Source organism: Amborella trichopoda, chromosome 5 (assembly GCF_054954075.1).
Source record: "Amborella trichopoda isolate Santa Cruz 75 chromosome 5, AtrichopodaSantaCruz75HAP2 v2.0, whole genome shotgun sequence".
NCBI lineage: Eukaryota > Viridiplantae > Streptophyta > Magnoliopsida > Amborellales > Amborellaceae > Amborella > Amborella trichopoda.
The window spans coordinates 36,732,931-36,743,195 of NC_142340.1; positions in this window are offsets into that span (position 1 = coordinate 36,732,931).

Below are 10,265 nucleotides of genomic sequence, written 5' to 3' on the forward strand. Positions count from 1 at the left end.
TCCATGCATATTGATGTCGAGATGATCAATTTGAGGATAGTTGGGCATCAAAACCACCTCTTCTAGTGAAACTTTTGAGGTGGGCTCTAATTTGATGGTTTAAAGCTTCGGCTCTTATATAATTTTTTTCCTTTTAAATATAGATTTTTGCTTTTAAATATGGTTCAGCACCTACATGTTTTGGCAATGTTTGGAAGTGTGCCTTTGATTGCTTGAGGCTGATGTCTCATGTAACTACACCCATTTCCATTTGCTACATGAGAAGGATATGAGTTTAGTGCAAATAGCATGCCCCCCCCCCCCCCCCCCCAATATTGGAAAATATTGCTTATGTAGATTGGGTGAATCGGAATTGTTCCTTGGTCAAATTTCGATTTTTAAACACCGATAGGAACTATTTCTTTAGGGGAAAGTATAGAATGAGACCCTTCACTTTTGGTTCTAGGTGAGACATTAATTTTGACCATTGGATGTGAAATTGGGTGGCTGGAATTATTCCATTGGCCAATCTCAAACTTCAAAAGAAGTTTTGTTGAACTTTGTGACACAGCCAAGAACCACCTTGTATTAAAGGTAAATGGTCTCATTATATACATTTTTTTTTTTCAAATGAGTAATTCATCCTTTCTTTGTTGTTTGCATTATATTGTTTCAGACAAGATTTAGTATGGATTACTTTTCCTAAAGCTTGCTTGTCATATGTTTTTTGTAGTATTGATTGAAAATTATCATCATTAATGTGATCGTAATGTTTTTGTAGTATTGATTGAAAATTATCATCATTAATGTGATCGTAATGTTGATAGCAAAATGATCATTTCTATTAAGTTTTTATTGATGTGATTACGATTCAATTGCGTAATGGATGAACTATTGGGAAAATATAGTCACAGTACGTTCTATGGTTTATGGGTTTATCCCCATCAAATCAAACGGTTAGGGTGTTTTTAATGAATGTGAAATCCCAAAAGTGTGATTCACCGTGTGATTCACTTCCTCTGTAGCAGCCTCTCGTGCTTTACATGTAAATATTCTCTCTCCCTTAAATCTCACAAACATTTTATTGTATAAACCAGTGTTTGCAAAATCGAAAAGGAACAGTTAAACGGTCCAATCGATTTAATTGCTATAAGTGGGCAAGTCCCGGATGACAAAAAAAGTGTTGAAAAAAATAAAAAAAGACAAAAAAACTATTAAAATATGAAAATCATATAAAGAATGATTAAAACAAAACATACTCAAATGAAGCTGAAAATTGATGGAAAAAAAAGATTTTAACGAATCGATTTTTATTTAAAGGTATGTTTAAATTTTTTTGACAAATATGGGAAAATATAAAACTGATTATTAATGACCAAACCGATTTTTAATTTTTACCATAATGTAAAGAATATTAAAACAATGTTAAAAAAATCGACTTGAGCAACTCTTTTTTTTTTTAAAAAAATCAATAAAAAAAAAATCAAGAAAAAATTAAATTACATATAATATAGGCCTTTTTTTTGTCAACCAAGTAATAAATGGTGTATTGGTTAGCACCTAATATTAAATGATCCCTTTATAAGAGGTTTTTATATTAAAGGACCTTAGAATCATGAATGATATCATACTTAATCATCAAATCTAACCAGTAAACCATTCTAATATATCTAATATAAATTTGAAGTAGTATTTTATTTAAAGTTTAAAACATCGGTTGATCATCAAAACTGCCCAAAACTAGAACCGGCCAGTTCCAATCTAACTGATATGTCAGCGATTAGGTCGGCTGGTTTTGCATCGGTACAAACACAAAAAATGGAAGCGTGTGCGCTCCAAAATCCCATGAAGAATGACTCATGTCAACTCCAACATGCTGGAGTGTGATGTTGTGATTATACTGGCCATAGGTTCCATTGTTCAAAGGGTAGGTCCCACTAAGATGTCCACATAGGATATGAGAATAAAAAAACTCTACATCTTTTGGCAGTTAAAGTTGGGGCCCACTGATGTGGACACTAAGGACTGACATTCCCCTCTTTTGAAGTGCTTTAAAAATTGGTGATCCGTTATGAGATTGGGCGATTTGAATTGGGAATCGTATTGGGCGATTTGAATTGGGAATCGCCGTGATTATCATGGATCCAGTAAAAAAGTCATGATTCGGTCGATCTAGAATGGTAGACTCTCTAATTTTTTCGAGGAACCGTCAATTCCGATGATTCTTCATCGAGTTCGACCAACTCTTCATTGAGTTAAGCGAAAAAAAATGGATGAACAATTTTTCTGGAGTTATGTTTTAAACAATTTTGGTACAAAAATTACCGATTCCATCGATTCTTTCGATCCGATCTACCGATTCCCCTGATCCAATAGGGGTATGGGTGTGACTGATTCGAGTCACCGATCCGTTCTTTTAAACATTGTTTTAACTTATATTTTTCCTACGAAAATCTGACCCGGTAGTTAACGCTGGGTCCACGAGCACGGTGATGAAGAATTTTTTTTTTTAAAACTGTGTCTATTCAATGAGACTCTTACAACTACTTATTTTAAAATGGGAAATATAGAATGAGACCATTTACTTTTGGTACAAGGTGAGACATTAATCTTGACCATTGGATGTGAAATTGGGTGGCTATTCCATTGACCAAGCTCAAACTTCAAAAGAAATTTTTTCGAACTTTGTGACACATTCAAGCTATCAAACTTCACATCGAATGGTTGTAAGTAATTGTGACCACCTTGTATCAAAAGGTAAATAGTCTCATTATATACAATCCTTTTTAAAATTGGGATTATCTACAAAGAGACTATTTATCTTTTGTATAGAGAGGTCCTATACATTCTTATACTTTAAATTTCAAAATCGGTGGTTGTAAGAGTGTAATTGAATAAACACAATGTTCCAAAAAAAAAAATGTCGGACTCTATGACTTACCCCAAGCTATCTAATTTGATATCTAATGATTGTAATTTCTATGTATAAAAGATAAATGGTTTTTTTCTTGACAATCCTTTTTAAATAGGAAAAGTATATAAGAGACTATTTACATATGGTATAAGGTAGTCACAATTAATCGTGACCATTAAATGTGAAATTGGATAGATGCATTTATTCCATTGACCAAAGCTCAAACTTCAAAAGAATTTTTTTTGAATTTTATGAGACCTCCAAGCGATCAGATTTTATATCGGATAGTTAGAAGGACTTGTGACCTCCTTGTATAAAAGGTAAATAGCCTCATTTTATGTAATCCTTTTTTTTTAAAAAATTATTTTAGGATACACATGCATGTGAGTATTTATTAAATATACTCAAATTTTAAACACTAATTACCCTTGCTCTATAGTGTAAATTTGTTTTAACAATGATATTTTTCATCATTAGGAGTAAGATAGATATTGCTATAAGAATTTAGTGGCGTTTAATGTTTTATGGGGTTGATGTCATACTCCATGGGATGATATGATTGTCCATTATAATTAAGAGTAATGATACTATGAGATCCTCCCACACCCATATGAGTAGGACCCCAAAATATCACCATTAAGTTTTGATACAAATCTCTAGAAAAATTATCAAAAAACCCATTCACCCAAGTCTCACACCCATCTGATAACTTTTCTAGATATTTGTGTCAAAATTTAATGGTCATCATTTGGGGTCTTACTCACATGGGTCTGGGAGGGTCTCATAGTGTAATTACTCTATACTTAATAATTGCTATTCTTTTTATCGTAAATTTCTATTTTACCTTAATAATTACCTAAAATACCTCTAGACAAAAAGTTACTATATTATGAGATAAGACTATTAAATGGCCCAAATTATTAAGTACACTAAATAAAGGGTGCGGTTTCTATAAGGATGCAACCTTAAACAATCCAATTAAGGCGCACCTTAAAATTTTATCATAACATGTAATTGCGTTATAAAAAATTCTTAGTTTATCCAATGGTTTAAAAAGCGGATCGTGACCCGGATCGGGCATTTCAAAACCGATCCGGATAAGCGAATCGGCGATTCGGATCGGGAATCGACTAAATCGGTCGGGTTAAAGCTTCAAAAAAATCCGAAAAAATTATTAAAACTCATTATAAATATTTTTTTTCAGGAATCCAATAAGAAATGAAGGTACTACATTATTAACTTTCATTTTTTTCATTAATTTGTGAATATTGAGATGCACTTTCCCTGTATAAACTTATGTTAACCATTAAATTTGCATCACATAAAAGAAAAATCATAGAATTATCATAGATAAAATATATAATTATACATGGACTATTATAAAGAGTAGACTAATCAATGAAAGAATGGCCATTAAAATCTCGTTTTGAAAAAAAACGCTAATCCGTTTAAAAAATCCAAATTATTACAGCCTAACTAACTATAATCCAAAATTATTAAAACCTAACTAATTATAATATATATACTGAATTTATAATTATTAGTTTACATTTTATAATTATTTTATTAGACAAATAATAAAAAATTAAAAATATTTTATAATATTTTCTAATTTAAAATGTATTATTGATAACTGTAAAAAAAATAGTACATTGCATGATTTATAATGTAAAAATTAATAAATAAAATAAAATATTTCGTTATCAATGTAAAAATTAATAAAATACGTAAATTTTTTGAAAATAACACTTCAATTTTTCAAAAATTTATTTTTTAAGGTTTCTATAATAAATTTAGTGAAAGAGATTGTTAGTAGAAAGATGGAGATTTCAAATAGAATAAACTTTTTATAGTTTATTTTTTTATGTCTTTCATATTATTTTAAAAAATAATTATACCACTCTATACAACAAAAATTAGCTGCTATACAAAAAATTAACTTTTTTGTTTTTCATTTTTTTATAATTTTTATATTATTTACAAAAATATTTATACAATATATACAACAAAAACTATACAACTCAAAAAAATGCCCACAAAGGGACTCGACCTTGAAAGGTCACATAAAGAAACAAAGGTTTTAACCACCACACCACCTCACCATATTTGCTCATAACTTGATGATTAATAGAATATATTTAAATTTCCTTTTCATTTAATGATGTTTGGGAATTATCCCACATCGAAAGATGGGTATTCCACTTTGGTATATAAATACCTATGTAATATAAATTAAAATGTTTGTATAGAAATATTAGGGTAACCTCACACGTATACACGTGTGCAAGTGCACGGAGGGAACCGGGCTGAACTGGATTGGAACTGGCAGTTCTTCTCTAGAACCGGGCGGTTCCCGGTTTTGTATCGGAACCGGCACGGGCTGTGCCAGTTCCAGAGTCGAATCGGGCGAGTCCGGTTCGACTCGTCGATTTTTAAAACACTGGTTTTATCTTAAAATATATTTTCATACCTTTTTAGAAAATTTTTAAATTTAAAAAAATGTTAAAATCAAGTAGATCTATAAATATATGAAAATTGTGAAAGTAGCCTCGATAATGTGTTGCAAGATGTACTATTTTCGGAACTCTACTTTTTTTTCTTTTTTTTTCATATTCGTACATCTCAACGTTGAGATGATCGATTATAGGGTTTATTCAAAATTAAAACAACATTTCCGATAGATTTTTGAGGTGCATATGTGATTCTACATTTTAAGATTGCAACATTATATAAACTTATCCCTTAGATAAATGCTCACATGTATAAATACCCTAATTTAACTTTTTTTTAAAAAGAAAACGTTTATATAAGGTTGCAACCTTAAAATGTAAAAATATGGATGTACCTCTAAAATCCATTGGAGAAGGTTGTTTTAGTGTTGAAAAACCCTCTGGTTGATTATCTCGACATGTATGAATATTACAAAAAATATATATTTTGAGTACCGAAAATAGTGCATTTTAGAATACATTATCTAGATTGTCCAGTTTCAAGATTTTCATATGTTTATAGATCTACTTTATTTAAACTATTTTTGGTGTTTAAAATTTTATAATTAGATATGAAATTAGATTTTCAGATAATCTTAATAATTTTTTATTCCAAAATTATATGTTATAATAAAATTTGGAGGTGCACCTTAATTGGATTGTTTGAGGTTGCAACCTTATAGAAACCACCCCCTTTAAAAAAATTAACGATTTTGATCGGTGACGAGGCTTTCATTAAATTTCTAAACAAGAAACAACTTTTTTGTTTCTTTTATCCTATTTAAACTTTTAATAAAAAATAGTAGGATGGCCGCACCCCCGTATGATGAGGAGCCACCCATTGAGGCTTGCTTGTGTGGTGCACGCGCTTCCAAACCGACCATTCCATTATCCTCGTACTCCGCCGAATGACCCGACCCGTTGGTAGTGCACGACGTGGACTAACATTGGTGAAAAGCGCCTAACATAAGAATGGGTTTCTATGAGTTGGCAGACTCATATGTACATATGCCTTCCCGTCCCCGCAAAATAATTTTAGATTTTTTTTCGAGAAATGATCCTATTGGACATTTTTTTACACATGTGTGTAAGACCTAAAAGGATCACAATTAAATTTGACACAGATTTATAAAAAAATCAAATCTCACATCCATGTGATAACTTTTTTAGAGATCTATGCCAACTTTAATGGTGATCATTTAAGATCCTACACATACGTGTGAGAGAGATGGAGATGTTATGTTAAAAAAAAAGATGGAGATGTCTAATGTGCTTTATATGTATGTGAGAGAGAGATGTTTAATGTGTATGAGAGAAAAATCACACAAAAACATGACAATTAATATCATGTATTTACGATTAAAAATCACTTTCTTCTGCTTTTCCTTACTAAAAATCACAAAATGAGTATAAAAATTTTTGTAAAAAAATATACGAAAACTAGTATCAAAATGAGTATCATTAATACCGATAGACACTCTAACAATAAACAATGTCTCAATTTTTATGTATTTTTACAAAATAATGAAATTACATAATGTACTATCCTTTTGAAAACTCAAAAACTAATATTTTAACAAATTTTTCAGGATTTTTTAAAAAACGTCAAGGTGAAATCCAGCCGATCCAGCTGATTCCCCAATCCAAATAGTCGATCTGACCTGGTTATTTGGATGGCCAATTCGAGTCACCAATCCATTTTTCTAAAACCTTATTTTTGTTAATAAAAAAGCAAAACTTCACAAGTTTACGATAGATACAAGATGAGGAAATAGAGAGATACATGACTCTTCTTCCTCAATATGACCAGCCTAAACTTAACAAACCACAAACATTTTCACCCATGATGGTCCTTGCATCGCCAATAAACAAGGACCTCAACTAACCCAATCAAAGCATCGCCAATAAACAAGGACCTCAACTAACCCAATCAAAGCAATTTTCTCAGACCTTGGACTCCTCCACTCGACTCAAACCTCACACCATGACCATAAGGAGATCAAGGCCTCTGAAGGAAGGCCTCCACCTCTACAACGAAATGCTTACATAGGCCCACTAACAAGCCACTCCCTATCTTTAGGACTTAACCTAAAATGGCTAAATACAGGAACCTTCTATAGGAGAACCTTGTAGAAACCAAAACTTCATCAACAGGGTGCCTATCCCCCTAGTAGGATAAAACTCATCTTAAGCGTTAACGAGAGTTGAGAGTTGGGGATGAAGGAGAAAGGGAGCAAGAAAAGGAGGCTCCTCTCCCACACGCTTCTATTCTGTACCGAAAAGAGGAGAACGCAAAGACAGGAAAAAACCTCTCCCTCATGAAAAGATGAAGAGAAAGCTAAGCTGAGAGAACAAAATAAAGCAAACATAATAGATTAGAGAGCAACATGAGAGAGTGAGAGAACGAGTATGCAAAAGATGACGAGCAAAATGAAACATGCAAAAAAAGAAAAAAGAAAAAAATAATAGCAGTAAAATAAAGAATGGAGGAGGAAGAAGAGGGGGAAAGAGAAGAGAAAGAGGAAGAGAAAAGAGAGGAGATAAGGGGAAGATCAAAAAAATAAGAAAGATAGGGAAAAGGAAGGGTGGATAAGAGATAGGAAGAAGGATAGAGAGAAAGGGGAGGTCAGAGAGAGATTTAAGGGGTAGAAAAAAGAAATCACAAAGAAAGCCAAAAGAAGAGGTATGAAAAAAGAAGAGAGGGAAAGAAAATGAAGAGAGAAACTCATGTTTAAGTACAGATTTGGGATCAAGAAGCTCATATTTAAAGAAAAAATCTTAGATTTGATTTAAAAAGAGCACATATGAGGTAAAAAGCTCCGATATGTGAAAAGGGTAGCTAGAAGGATGAGGAGGTCACCCGATGCGAAAGTTGCGATCACAAGAAGGTTGTCGTTGGTCGCAAGAAGTTCAAACTTGCAACTCTCGTTTGACTTTTGCCTCAATTGGCTGGAACCCCACTACCAAACTGTTGGGTGTGTATTCCATTAAAGGCCTTATGAGCGCTTGTAAATGAAATTATATAGTAGAACATGAACTCAGTGGGAGTGTGGTCCCATGTGGGCCATACTAATCAAATGATATTTGCTGATACTGGACTGTGCTTAATGTGTTAGGTCGGTCTAATTGGAGAAAACTCATGTTAACTGGGTATAGAGAAATAAACCGATAAAGGTTAAATAGGTTATCCCTTGACGAACCCCTATAAACCAATATTTGGAGCACAATCGGCTTCCTGACAACCCCATTGAACATAACAAGATCCGAAGGTCAACCACACGATATGTGTGTCGTTATGGTATCTTGTTTCGAATCTCTTACAATGATATGCTGCTTAGGTGCATTGATCGGAAAGACATACACACTGTACTCAAAGAAGTTCATGCTGGAGTTTGTGGGATGCATCAGTCTTACGTACAATAGAATGATCAAGATAGGCTATTACTGGCCTAGTATGAGCGTTGATTGACTTATGTTTGCAAGAAATTGTCCGGTTTACCATATTCATTCGAGCTTTATTCATCAAGCTCCTGAGCCTCTTCATCAGACAGTAGCATCATGTCCTTTCGCTCAGTGGGGTGTGGATATCGTGAGTCCTATCGATCCACCAACTTCTTTGGGGCAAGTCTTTATACTTGCTGTAATAGACTACTTCTCAAAATGGCCTGAAGCTATTCCTCTCAAGAAAGTTCTAGGGCTTACAATGGCTAATTTTGTGCGTCACAATATCATTTATAAATTCGATGTGCCTGACCGAATCATATCAGACAGTGGTCCTTAGTTTTGAAGCCATCATATAGACCGTCGGGTCAATCAATTCGGGTTTAAATGGAAGTATTCGACCATGTACCATCCAAGAGCTAATGCTGGCTGAAGCTTTTAACAAAACCCTTTGTGATGTACTAAGAAAGTCCGTTTCTAAAAACGAAAAGTGATTGGCATGAAAGACTTCTTGAAGTCTTTTGGGCTTATCATATCACAGCTCGAGGTCCAACTCAGTTGACACCCTATTCTTTGGTATATGGGGGTGAGGTTGTATTGCCTTTGGAAATTCAGTTGCCCTCACTCAAAATAGCCCTCCATTATGGGATGACGGATAAGGAGCAAGCTGCTATCTACTGTCAAGAACTTGATGCACTCGATGAAAAGATATTGCAAGCACAACAAAGTCTTGAGAATCATAGAAACTTTATGCAGAGGGCCTTTGATAAATCGATTTGGATACAGTCATTTGTTAAAGGAGAATTGGTTCTGACAGTAAGAAGACCAATCATTACTCATGGTCGAACAAAACGGAAGTTTGAACCAAATGGGAAGGGCCGTTCGTGGTGAAAAAAGCTTTCCTAATGGAGCCTATGTATTGGTTAATGCTGAAGGTGAAGAAGCTATGCCCCCAATTAACGGGAGATAGTTGAAAAAAGTATTATTCATAGACATTGGTCCAAGCCGCACGACTCTAAACTGCATGGCAACGGTCTAAGCTGTACGACCCTAAACTACGTGGCACCAGTCATTGCAAGACCTTAAACTGCATAGCCCACATCCTAGTGGCATGACGTTAAACTGCATCATACACGTCTCCAAAGCACGACCTTAAAATTACATCCATTAGGTATTGGTGGATGACCTTAAAACACACTAACTTTACGTCTCGAAAGCACGACCCTAAACTTGCCTCCATTAGGTCATGGTGGATGACCTTAAAATACACTAAATCGACGGTCATGGTGGCATGACCTTAAATATGCCCCCCCATAGTCATGGTGGCATGACCTTAAAATTGCCTCCTCAAAGAGATGGACATAACGAAAACCTGTAAGGGCTTCATGGGTAAAAGATACAACGAAAGAAAAAAGAAAGAAAAAAAGAATGACGAGCGTAAT